Genomic DNA, 14,491 nt, shown 5'->3' on the forward strand with positions numbered 1-14,491 from the left:
GAGTTCCACAATCGAGCCGGGATACGAAGGTGAGCAGCGTTGTATAATTCGAGCCCCCTTTTGAGCAGCGGTGTATAATCCGAGCGACTGTCTACGTAAGAGGGAGACCGACTCCCCATCCATCGCCACCTCGGGCCAACAACAGCAGCAAACACCAACATACCAACGAGCGTAGTAGGACAACGCGATTATGTTCAACGAAAGGACGATCCGGCGAAGGGCCATAGCACAAATTAAGGGAGCTCCCCCTAACACCCTTGAGGCCATAAGCCCCAAGCAAGATGTTCAAAGATAGAAGAAGGTGACGAGAAGGGATAGGAAAAACAACGCCAAGGCATCCCATTTATAGGGGGCAACAACACGATCGTCGAGGCTCTGGAAGACTGACCGATGAATGCAATTATTGCATCCTTGAAAAATCAAATCGATGGCAGTACTTTCACCTTGAAAGGCGGAAGTGACAGAGTATTGAGCATGAGTCTATGAGATATGCCACCTATCACAAAATATTGCGCCACGATACTAATCGCCAGTGTACTGTCTCCATGAGGAGTTCGGGGAGTCAATGGTCATAATCGTTTCCCATCGCTTCGTTCTGAGAAACGCGGAGACTATCTGTACGCGGTGAAATCAGAGGGCCCGATTTCCCGCCATTAAGCCATCTCAGGGAGGTACCTCGAGACTTCGAGGACATGAAGCCACGACTTAGCCCTCTCCTTCGGGGCTTTTCAAAACCCGGCTCGAGGCCGAGATAAAGACAAAGAGGGGAAGCCTCTGAGACATGCGATCGAGTCTGACAGGGCCGGCCTATCCATAGCCTACGCTGAGGCGTCGCGTCAAGCCATCACATCTCCATATTTCATAAATTAAATATACATGTATTTGTAACTGAGTTCCCCTCCTATATAAAGGGGACTCGCCCTTCCTTGTAGGGGACTGATGTTACTCCATTTCTCCACAAGTGGAATGATATCTCTCTCTCTCTCTTTCTCTCCATACTAAAAACTTGTTGGCTCCCACTGATCCGAGGATACCTCGATATCCCTCGCCTTTATATGTGCTCTCCATTTTTATATGTGTTCTTCATCGTATAATTTAGTTTTGGCTATAAAGAGCTTTATTTGATCTACCCTCGATTGTCCTCGATAGCCCGAGTTCGATCTCGAGGTCGACCCCGAAGCCCCCATCGACCAAACCTACATCCGGATAGCAGGCCCCTTCAGTTCGATCATTATCTCGTTTTGACTCACGCTCCATCGTTAAATTTCATATTATTAGCATCATCTACCCTAACAACTAGCTCGGGAATAGATCACGTATTTTGGAGTCCCATTTTACAAATTTAATTGTCGTTACCATTTTCACGGTAAACAATAAAGCTAAGATCTTTACACAATACCCTAAAAGTCAATAAAATTAACCCCGGGCCCACCCGTTAAACCCCGAGTACAAAGATAGATCTCGACTATCCATAACCCCATGGGTCCATATATGTATTTTGTTTTCAAATCCGAGTCCAATTCGACTCTCAAATCTCAAATTTTCATTTTTCAAAATATAGACAAAATTTCCCACAAATTCTCTTACATTCTCATGAATTTGATGTTAAATCTCATAAATAATCATGTAATATAATTGAAAATTTATCAAAATAACTTAATCAATAGTTGTATGTGAAAATACCTCCTCAAAATTGCCTCATACCGAGTCTCGGGTTCTGAAATATGATAGAATGAGGTTAAATCTCGTTTTCCAGCGCATTTTTTCAGGTGTGAATGTTGCAAATGCGACCGCGGTTCGCAATTTCGAACCATCGAAAATGCAATCAATCCACCACAAATTCGGTACCTAACAAGCCCAGGGAAATTTACAAACGCGACACTGACTTCACATTTGCGAAGTTAGTCACTTTCGCAAATACAACCAGATGGTCGCAAATGCGAGCTACCCATTCTAAGTATAAAATTCGCAATTGTGAGTAAGGCAACGCGAATGCGATACCTGAGCCCTCCTTGTCTACTTTGTAATTGTGATGTTGGTTCTAGAAATTGCGATACCTGAGGCACCATCACACTAGAAACCTAGAATGAGTTCAAACCAATCTGAAACACGTCCAAAACTTATCCAAGCCCTCGGGGCTCCGCACCAAACATCCACACAAGTCTAAAAATATCATACCAACTCGATCGCGCGATCAAAGCACCAAAATAAATTCCGAAACCACGAATTAGATATCACGATATATACCTATCGGAGCCATCAAAACACTATTCTGGGGTCATTTTCAAAAAGGTCAAACCTAGGTCAACATTCCCAACTTAGTCTTCTAAACCCAGAACCAAAGGTCCAAATCATTCCAAAACATCCATGTAATAAAATCAACCATCCCCACAAGTCATAAAACCAAAAATTCACATATAGGTTCAAAAGGGGAAACATGGCTCAAATACACAAAATAACTGGTCGGGTCGTTACATTCTTGCCCTATTAAAACAAACGTTTGCCCTCGAACGTGCATAGAGACATACCTGAAGTGCCAAAAAGGTGAGGATAATGACTCCGCATGTTGTGCTAGGTCTCCCAGGTCACCTCCTCGATCGGTTGACCCCTCTATTGAACCTTTATTGAAGGAAAATTCTTTGTCCTTAATCTTCCGGACCTATCTGTCCATGTAACGACCCGACCGGTCGTTTTGAGCTTTTGCACTTTGCGCGCCAGTTCTGGGGCATGACTTGCCACGTGTAATGTATTAAGACTTATGTAAATCGTTGGTTTTGATTTTCAGGGTGATCGGAATGAATTTGGAAGAACAGTTCTCAGTTTGAAGCTTGAAATGGAAAGGTTTGACCAAGTTTTGACTTATTAGTAAACGACCTTGGAATGCAGATTTTATGGCTCGGATAACTTTTTTAGGTGATTTGGTACTTAGGAGTGTGTCCGGAATATTTTTGTGATGTCCGGTGTAGAATTAGGCTTGAATTGACGAAAGTTAGTTTTTGGCGTTTTCCGGTTGATAGGTGAGATTTTGATATAGGGGTCGGAATGGAATTCCAGAAGTTGCAGTAGTTTCGTTATGTCATTTAGGATGTGCGTGCAAAATTTTAGGTCTTTTGGATGTGGGTTGGTTGAGTTAATGATCAAGAGCGGAATGCGGAAGAATTTAGAACCTTAGGCTTGAATTCGATCAATTTTGGTGATTTTGATGTTGTTTGGGGTGTTTTGAAGATTGGTACAAGTTTGAATAAGGTTATGGGTGATGTTTGTACTTTTGGTTGAGGTCTCGGGGGCCTCGGGTAAGTTTCGGGTGGTCAACCGGACAATTTCATAAAGTTTGAAATTGCCGAAATCTGCTGCTCAGTGTTGTAGACAAATGACCTTCGCGTTCGCGACAGGGGAGCCACGATCGCAAAGGGTTACCGGAGAAGGTTGAGATTTTGGCCTTCTCGTTCGCGAGGAAGACTTCGCATTCGCAAAGGGCTGGGAAGTGATTTACCGCGTTCGCGAGGCGAGCTACGCGTTCGCATAGAGGAAGTTGTCCTGCTGGGTCTGAGGTGTTTCGTTCATCGCATTCGCGGATGAGGGAGCGCGTTCGCGAAGAGTCAGGTTGTGGAACCATCTCGTTCGCGGGTGGCATGATGCGATCGCGAAAGAGGAAAAATGGTCAACGTCAATATGTGCTTCGCGAATGCGAGGCTTTGACCGTGTTCGCGATTAAGGAATTTTAATAGCTGGGCATAATGTTTTAAAGACTTGTTCCATGACTTTGGTCCCTTTTACACCATTTTTGAACGGGAAAAGAGCTTTGAGGCGATTTTGAAGAGAGGAAATCATTGTTCTTTGTTGAGGTAAGGATTTTGAACCCTAAAACTTGATTATTTGTGATTAAGGAACGAAAATATCAGTGTAAATTCATGAAAATCAGTAGAAAAAGGTGGAGTTAGGGCTTGAGATTATGAGACCTTCTAGGGATGATTTGAGGGGTCAAACAAACTTCGATTTTCGAGTTCTTTATATGTACGGACTCGTGAGATGATGAAGAACATTTTGCTATAAAGTTTTTCCAGCTCCGGGATGCGGGCCCAGGGGACGGGTTTTGATTGATTTCGGGTTTTGTGCTTAAATTCGATATTTTTAAATTGGAATTCATTCGTTTAGCAGAATTCGATGATAAAAATCTGAACTTGGTAGATTTGGAGCACTCGGAAGTTGATTCAAGAGGCAAGCGTGTTGCAGAGTAGCTTTTCGGGCTAGTTCGAGGTGAGTAATGATTTTAAATGCTGTCCTAAGGGTATGAAACCCCGGAATTTTACAGCGTACGGCTATGTGGAGCTGACTTACACGCTAGATGACGAGCGTGGGGTAGAGCAACGTTGGGGATTGTGACTTAGTCCATCCCAAATGTTTATTTTACTGCGTATTTGGTAGTTAATTGTTTAATATTATTATATTTTGGGCTAAATGCCATACGTGGGCTTCGTGCCAGCTGTTTGAACCCTTAGGGGATTTTTAATAATATTTTCCTCACTGATTGATTTCATACTGGTGCTCAGTCATACTATATTTTACTATTTTAAAGACTCGGTTGTATTATTCTATTTTAAACACATTAAAAGATATTTTCAAAGGTATTTGAGTTGAGCTTCATATTTTACTATGGCCCGAGGGGCTTATGAGATTCTGACTGAGTAAGGCCGAGGGCCTGTGTTGTCAGGATACATTGTGGTCGAGCTGCACGCCGCAGCAGTGATACACTGATTATGATAATGAGGCCGAGGGCCTGAGATTTGTACGCCACGAGGTGGCTTGAGATTTGATATGAGGCCGAGAGCCTGTTTTTTATGCCACGAGATGGCTTGATTATGCGCTTGGGCCGTAAGGGGCCCCTCCCGGAGTCTGTACACTCCCAGTGAGCGCGAGTACCCGTTGTGATATGAGATATAGCCCGAGGGGCTGGTGTTATTCTGTGATATATCCCGAGGGGCTGATTCTGTTGTTACCGTGCCCGAGGAGCAGTTATTATGTGTTTACTTTATAGTTGTTTTTCCTGTATATTGTTTAACTGTTTAAAGGATGCTTATGAGATTTCACTGCTTAATTATATTTATCGATTTTTGTTATGCCTCGTTTAGCTTAATGTTGTGCCTTATGTGGTTTTTTATTACTCAGCCTTCATTTATTTTTATTACTCACTGAGTTGGAAGTACTCGCTTTACTACCTGCACCTTGTGTGCAGATTCAGGTATTTCTGAACCCTGTAGCGGGTATTGGTTGCTCAGAGGCAGAGTCATCGGTGTTTAGCAAGGTAGCTTCCCGACGTTCGCAGCACTGCTTTTCTCCCTCTTGATTTCATTAGACTGTATTTAGTACATTTTTTACTCTAGTTGCATTCGGACCTTAGTAGATGCTCATGACTAGTGACACTCCGATGTCGGGCTGTGTTGGGTTTGTTTTTCCGCAAATTATACTGTTAACTGCTTATTTTTGAGATTTTATCATGCTTACGACTTAATACTTATTATTTTACTACTTAAGATTGGAATGGGAATGTGTCGGCTGGCCTTGTCTTCACGAGATGCACCATCACGACCGGGTCTGGGTTTAGGGTCTTGACAGTCCAGGACAGCCACCTGCTCCTCAACGTAAGTCAAACCCTTGTCCAATTGGACTGGGCTAAAATCTAATACATGTTACGATCACCATAATACTTTCGTAGAATGGAAACATGGAACTCCAGGTGAACTCCCGATAAGTTGGGTGGCAATGCAAGTTTGTAGGCCACCTCACCAACTCTCTCAAGGATCTCAAAAGGACCAATATACCTAGGGCCAACTTGCCCTTCTTCCCAAACCTCATTACACCCTTCATGGGTGAAACTCTAAGCAAAACCCTCTCTCCCTCCATAAATGCTACATCATGAGCCCTCGGATCAGCATAACTCTTTTGCTTAAACTGTCTTGTACAAAGCCAATCCTAAATCAACTTGACTTTCTCCAAGGCATCCCGAACCAATTCAATGAGCCTCCCCCGGCTCAAACCAACCAACTGGAGAACGACAATGCCTCCCATATAAGGCCTCATAAGGAGCCATCTGGATACTCGATTGGTAGATATTGTTGTAGAAAAACTCTAGAAGCAGTATTAACTAATCCCATGAGCTGCCAAAATAAAAAATATAGTCACGTAGCATGTCCTCCAATATCTAAACGGTGCGCTCGGATTGCCCGCCTATTTCGAGATGAAATGTCGCGCTCAACCTGCCTGCCTAACTCATGATGTATAGATCTCTAGAAATGCGATGTGAGCTGTGTGCCTCAACCAGAGACAATAGACACCGGCACACCGTGAAGATTAACAATCTCACGAATATAAATCTATGCCAGCTGCTCTAAAGAGTAGGTAGTCATGACCGGAATGAAGTGTGCAGACTTGGTCAGTCCGTCCACAATGACCAACACAATTGAATTTTCTCAAGGTCCGTGGATGTCCAACTACAAAATCCATGGTGATACGCTCCCACTTTCATTCTGGAATATCAAGACCTTGAAGCGAACCACACGGTCTTTGATGCTCGTACTTCACATGGTGTTTGTTCTAACACCAAGCCATATACTCCACAATATCCTTCTTCATTCTTCTCCACTAGTAGTGCTGCCTCAAATCCTGGTATATCTTCGTGGCACCTGCAAGAATTGAATACCGCGAACTGTGGGCCTCTTTAAGAATCAACTCAAGCAACCCATCCCCATTTGGCACACAAATTCGACCCTGCATCTGTAACACCGCATCAACTCGATTGGTAACCTCCTTGGCTCACCATGCTGCACAATGTCCTTAAGGACAAGCAGGTGGAGATCATCACACTGACGCGCTTTAATGTGCTCAAACAAAGAAGACCGCGAAACCACGCAAGCAAGAACCCGCCTAGGCTCCAAAATATCCAACCTCATGAACCGATTGGCCAAAAAGCCTGAACATCCAATGCTAACAACCTCTCTCCAACTAGAATATAAGCAAAACTCCCCATGTTATCAGCCTTCCTACTCAAAGCATCGTCCACCATATTGTCCTTCCTGGGATGATAAAGAATGGTGATATCATAGTCCTTCAATAGCTTTAATCACCTCTGTTGCCTCAAGTTCATCTCCTTTTGTATAAACAAGTGCTTCAGACTCATGCGATCTGTGAATAACTCACAAGACACGTCGTAGAGATAGTGACCCCATATCTTCAATGCGTGAACAATGGATGCCAACTCTAAATTATGTAATGGGTATTTCTTCTCACGGGGCTTTAACTGCCGCGAAGCATAAGAAAATACTGCACCTTCATATATCAATACATAGCTAATGACAATCTATAAAGCATCACAATAAACTACATAAAACTTGATGCTAAAGGAAAAACAAGAACTAGAGTTGTGGTCAAGGAAGTCTTGAGCTTCTGAAAGCTCTCCTCACACTCATAGGGCCACCTAAATGGGGCACCCTTTTGAGTCAATCTGGTCAAAGGGGATGCGATTGATGAAACCCCTCTATGAAATGGCGATAATACCCGACCAAGACTATAAAATTTCAAGTCTCAGTAGCAGAAGAAGGTCTAGGCCAACTCTAAACTGCCTTCACCTTCTTTGAATCCACCTTAATCCCCTCACTAGACACCATATGGCCCAAAAACGCCACCGAATCAAGACAAAACTCACATTTGGAGAATTTAGCATATATCTTCTTCTCCCACAAGGTCTGGAGCACAATCCTTAGTTTTTTCTCATGATCCTCTCGGCTGCGAGAATATGCAATATGTCATCTATGAACACGATGATAAAGAGTCAAGATATGGCTGGAACACGCTATTCATCAAGTTCATAAATGTTGCTGGGGCATTGGTCTACCTGAATGACATCAACAAAAACTCATAGTGACCATAGCGAGTCCTGAAAGTCATCTTCAGAATATATGAATGGCAGAATGGCCTAAATGGCACCTATACTTGTGTAACTTTGTCATGCCGGTCCTCCTGCTTCATGTTTTTTCATCCAGACCCTTTAACTTGTTCCAAATCTATATTTTAAACCCCTCTGACCGTTGACCAAGTACATGTGGCACAATAATTTTTGAGCTGGACAAAGTGGGTGTAATTCACGCGGATAATGAGCGTGACTATGAACATTTTGAACCAAAACTAATTAAAATAAAAAGAAAAATCACTAAAATAAGAACAAAAAATAAATAAGTAAAAAAAAAGAAAAAAGCATTTTGTTTCTTCTTCTTCTTCTTCCACCCGCACCTCCGTTCTCTTCTTCTTCCCACCCCCACCCCTGTTTCTTCTTCTTCTTCCCCACTCCCCCTCCCCCAACAAACCCCCTCGTTCCTCCCCTTCTGTTTTCTTCTTCTTCTTCCCCACTCCCCCCCCCCCCCAAAAACAACACCCCCTCCTTTTTCGTTCCCTTCCCCCATGTACGTTTCTTCTTCTTCTTTTTCTTCCACACTCCCCCCCCCCCATACAGGAAGCTACATCATTATTTCTCTACACACGCAACTTTTTGATTTTGCGACGTTCAATTTCCAGCAATTCGTCATCGTCGATCTTTCAGTTTTCAATTTCTCATTTTTATTGCCGTACTTTAAAGTTGAAATGTCGCAATGTTTTACTATTACTTGTAATTCAGTTAATTTTTCTCTTTATGCTGGCTGAAAATTTAGTAAAATACATGCTATGGCACTTTCTGAAAATACCTAATTGTGAATTCGAACTCACAAATGTGGCTAGCGTTATAGTGAATTGTATTTTATTAGAACAAAGTGTTGTTTGACAAGTGACTTATTAGGATAATTATTTAAAATTCTAGCAAAATTTTCAAGAGATTTTAATTATGTTTTGCTCTTTTTCTGTTAACTTTGTATCACTGTTTATTATGTTTTCATTAATTTTGGCATTTCCTAGGAAGAAGAAATTTGTGAATTTTAGGGAAAAGAGATGAGATGGAGGCATTGATTTTCTTTTTTTTTTCCTTTAAGAAAATAGTATATAATAAGTATTTTTAGTAGATAAAATATAAAAAATGACGTGGAATATGATGTGTCATCCACGTCAAGAAAGTGAGATACACACACGGTCAAAGGGGTTTAAAATATAGATTTTGAACAAGTTAAAGTGTCTGGATGAAAAAATGTGAAGTAGGAGGACCGGCATGACAAAGTGACACAAGTATAGGTGCCATTTAGGCCATTCCCAAATCTTCAACTGATGATACCCAGATCTCAAATCAATCATCAAAAATACTCGAGCACCCCAAAGTTGGTCAAACAAATCACAAATACACAGTAGTGGGTACTTGTTCTTAATTGTAACTTTGTTCAGCTGCCTGGAACCAATACACATCCTCATAGAGTTATCTTTCTTCTTCACAAATATAACTGGAGCACCCCTAAGGCGAGACACTCGATCGGATGAAACTCCTATCAAGCAACTCTTGAAGTTGTTCCTTTAATTCCTTCAACTCCACCGGTGGCATACGGTATGGTAGAATGAAATGGGCTGAGTGCCCTACACCAGGTCAATATCAAAATCGATATCCCTATCGGGTGGCATGCCCAGTAGGTCTGCTGTAAACTGGCTATCAGAACTGACTTAAGAGTAGTTGTTTCAGCACTGACATCCCTCACAAAGGCTAGATATGCTTCACACCCCTTCTCAACCATTCATCGTGCCTTCATAGTATACCCCATCCTACTAGGAACATAATCCTATGTACTTCTCCACACCAACCGCGGAAGCCCTAACACAGCCAATGTCCTTGGTGTGACAGTTCAGATTAGCGTGATAGAGCGACAACCTATACATGCCTAATATCACCTCAAAATCCACCATACTGAGTAGCAGAAGGTCAACTCTTGTCTCATAACCCCTGGCAGTGAGCTAACACGGTCTACAATAATAGAATATCCTACGGGCATAGACAAATATATAAGGGCACTCAAAAATCATGAGATATGTCCAAATATGGAGCAAAGTAAGATGACACATGTGAATAAGTTGAACCCAGATCAAATAAAATTGATGCATCCCTATGACTGACAAGAACAATACCTGTAATGACAACATCTGATGTGATAGCCTCAGTCCTACCCGAAAAAAGCATAGTAAAGAGCCTTGCCTCCCCCTCTAGGGTGACCTATACCCGCTTAACCTCCACCCTTAGCTGGTGATGCTAGTGGAGCGAAAACTAGAGTAGCAACCATGGCATATGAACCTTGTGGAGCCTGTAGAGGCACACCCCTTCTAAGTCTTGGGAAGTCTCTCACCATATGCCTAGTTTCACCACACTCAAAATAACCTCTCGGCGGGCGTAGCTATTGAAACTGAATCTGACCTAGTCGGCTACACTAACAGCAGAAGGCACCCCATGCAGGAGGTACACAAAAAAGCAGTTGTGCATAATGGATAGATCTGAGACCTTGGAATGGCTGGAGCACTACGAGTAGCTAGAAGTGTAGAATGAACTGGTCGATCCATATAACCTCTGCCATGACCAGCTGAAGCTGCAGTGCAGGAACCATTAAATCCTACAGAATCTCGAGGCCTCTCGGCCTTCCTATCTTCCATCTCCTAGCCCCGCGTACGCTCCATCCTCCGAGCGATCTCTAATGCCTAGTGAAGTGGATTATCGGTCTCCAGCTCCCAAGATATGCTGAATCTAAGACCATAACTTAGCCCCTCAATAAATATGTGGACTCGCTCTCTGACTACAGCAACCAAAGCGGGTGCATGAAGAGACAACTCACTATTCTTTTGGTACAAGTAAATACTTTTTGCTCTTCATTGATGACTTTCCTAGAAAGACACAGGTTTATTTCTTGAACAAAAAATCTGAAGCATTTGTTGCTTTTAAAAATTTCAAAGTACTTGTCGAAAAAGAATGTGGTTATGAGATTAAAGCTTTAAGATCCGATAGAGGAGGTGAATTCACTTCAAAAGAATTTAATGACTTTTGTCTGTCTCATGGAATTCGTCGCCCTCTAACGGTACTTTATTCACCAAAACAAAATGGAGTTGCAGAGATAAAAAGTCGAACGATTCTTAATATGACTAGATGTATGTTGAAAGCTAAAAGAATGCCCAAGGAATTTTGGGCCGGAGCTATTTCTTGTGCAGTTTATTTGAACAACAGGTCTCGAACAAGAAATGTTTGATATCTACCCCTCAAGAAGCATGAAGTGGAAGAAAGACAATTGTCAAGCACTTGAGAATATTTGGGAGCAAAGCCTATGCTCATGTGCCACAACAAGGGAGAGAAAAGCTTGACGATCAAAGTGTCAAGCATGTGTTTGTTGGCTATGATACGAGTTCAAAAGGCTACAAGCTATACAACCCAAACAGCCGCTAGGTGGTGGTAAGTCATGATGTTGAATTTGATGAAGAATTGAAATGGTATTGGGAGGCCGATCAGGAAGAAACTTCATATGATATTCTTTCACACTTTGGTAATGAAGACGAAGCAGAGACCGTGGAACCTTTGCAAGATGCAACTCAACCTCCTCACCAACTAATGTTGCATCTCCTTCTTCTCAAGAAATTTCAAATGAACACCCTCAAAGGACGAGAATTATTCAAGAGCTCTAAGATAGTAGAAAATAAGTTACTAAATTTAAATTCTTTATATTGTCTCTTTGCTGATAGTGAACCATTGAACTTTGATGAAGTTGTTATAGATAAAAGGTGGAGACAATCCATGTAAGAGGTGATCGAGTCAATGGAGAAGATCAACAATTGGGAGTTAACAACTCTTCCCAAGGGCCATCGCGCAATTGGAGTGAAATGGGTATACAGGATAAAGAAGAATACTAGTGGAGAAGTAGAGAGATACAAGGCTAGACTTGTGGCTAAAGGCTATAAGCAAAGTCAAGGCATTGTCTAAAACGAAGTCTAGGCACCTGTTGCCCGCATGGAGATGATTTGTTTGCTGATCTCTTTAAAGGCACAAATAAAGTGGAAGATCCATCAACTAGACGTCAAGTCAGCCTTCTTGAATGGTAATCTTGAAGAAGAAGTCTACGTTGAAAAACCATTGGGCTTTGTGATAAGAAACCATGAAGATAAAGTGTTGCGGTTGAAGAAATCTTTATATGGAATGAATCAAGCCCCACAGACATGGAATAGCTGCATCGACAAGTATTTTCAAGATAATGAGTTTACTCGTTGTCTCCATGAATATGCTCTTTACCTTAAAGTTTATACTAATGGAGATATCTTGCTTATTTGTGTTTATTTTGATGATATTATTTTTATGGGTAATAACCCAAGTTTGTTTGAAGCTTTTAAGAAAGATATGTCCAGTGAGTTCGAGATGACGGACGTAGGGCCCATGTCATACTACTTGGGCCTAGAAGTGAAGCAGATGGAGGATAGAATTTCCATCTCTCAAGAAATTTATACAAAAGAGATATTGAAGAAGTTCAACATGCTCGATTGCAACCCCGTGAACATACCGATGTAGAGTGGAACAAAATTGTCCAAGTCTGATGAAGGAGAAAATGTGGATCCCATATTTTTCAAAAGTCTTGTAGGAAGTTTGAGGTTCTTGACTTGTACTGGGCTAGATATACTCTTTTAAGTTAAAGTAGTAAGTCGCTTCATGGAAGCACCTACCTCCACTCATTTGAAAGTCCCGAGAAGAATTCTTCGTTACCTAAAAGGTACGATTGACTTTGTGCTATTTTATTCTTCTTCTAGTGATTTAACCTTATGGGATTTTGTGATAGTGATTATGCGGGAGATATTGATGATAGAAAAACCAAAACTGAGTTTGTGTTTTTCTTGGGTTATTTTTTATTTCTTGGAGTTCAAAGAAAAAATCCACTGTTACTCACTCGACTTGTGAAGCTAAATATATAGCAGCAACATCCTGTACATGTCGTGCTATTTGGCTGAGAAGATTATTGAAGGAGCTCAATTTACTACAAATTGAAGCTACAGAGATTTGTATTGACAATAAATTCGCACATGCACTCGCGAAGAATCTGGTGTATCATGATTTAAGCAAGTAAATAGACACAAGGTATCACTTCATTAGAGAATGCATTTCCAAGAAGGAAGTGGCGCTCAATATGTGAAGTCTCATGATCAAGCTGCGGATATCTTTACAAAGTCTCTGAAGTTTGAAGATTTTCAGAGATTGAGATAAGACTTGGAATGAAGAAATTAAGGGAGATATTTGTGATACCCATCTAAATAAATAAATAAAATAAAGAAAAACAAGATGGAAACAAGTTACAGAAAACAAGTTGGGCGGTGGAACAATTTGCTTTGCAAATTGTTGATTGAGCCAATCCGATTGGTTAGTTTTGGTGGCAACTTTTCTTATAAAAGGAAGTGTTCCGTTTCAGTTTAAATAAACCCAAATCAGAGAGAGCGCAATAGAGCGTTAGAAGGACCCGATCGGTCGTTTTGAGCTTTAGTGTTCTATTCGGTGGTTCGAGACTTTGAGTAGGTTCATATTATGTTTAATGACTTGCATGTATGGTTGATTTCATTTTTCAAGCGGTTCGAGATTGATTTGGAAGAATGGTTCTCGTTTTAGAAGCTCTAAGTTAGAAGAGTTGACCAAGGTTTGACTTTTGGATAAACAGACTCGGAATCGGGTTTTAATCACTCCAATAGTGTTGTATGTTGATTTTTATTATGTCCACAAAGTTTGGTTCAATTCTGATGAGTTTTGGATAAGTTTGGGTCGTATGGTGATTGTTTTCGATTTTTGCGTCGATTTGAGCATAAAGGTTACCATATTGAGCGAATGGCCTTTGATTTGTGTGCTGACTAAACCATTATATCCATATCATAATTTTAGAATAATAGGAATTGAAATCATCAAGTTCCGACATCGTATGAGGAATATATGGCCATTTATCTAAGCATTGGGTTGCCACATTATTCAAATTAATTACGAAATTGCCACTGAATTCGTATTTAAAAGTCTACACTATTTTAAAATATTGAAACCAACATATCTCCTTCATTATAAGGTCATGGAGTGATTCAAAAGCCTAACTTCACTGAAATTTCACGAGGAATCCATTGGAGCAATCAAAAGGGAGTTTCGGGATCGTTTGACATAAGAAACGAGGCAGAACAGCTGGGCATTTTCGGCATTTAATGTTGCTGGAGTTTTTCTCATCTAGAAAATTTGGGATTGGGAGAATTCAAGGATGTTCTTTGATTTTCTTCCATGGGGTAAGTGTTTTCTACTTGGTTTTGATTAATTCCTTGATTCCATCTTCGTTTTTAGCATTTGTTTGATGATTTCAGAAGAGAAATTGTGGGTTTTTGTCTACAAAATTTTAAAGTGATATTTTGAGCTTTGAACACCGATTCATAGTCAGAATTGAGTGTCTCGACACAAATATCCACTAGTCATGATGGAACCTAACCAACCCGCTAGGTAAGCCAACTATACTATCCAATTCCAATAATATTCAATAAGGCAATTTAGAAAGGA

The sequence above is a fragment of the Nicotiana attenuata genome, unplaced genomic scaffold (assembly GCF_001879085.1).
Source record: "Nicotiana attenuata strain UT unplaced genomic scaffold, NIATTr2, whole genome shotgun sequence".
NCBI lineage: Eukaryota > Viridiplantae > Streptophyta > Magnoliopsida > Solanales > Solanaceae > Nicotiana > Nicotiana attenuata.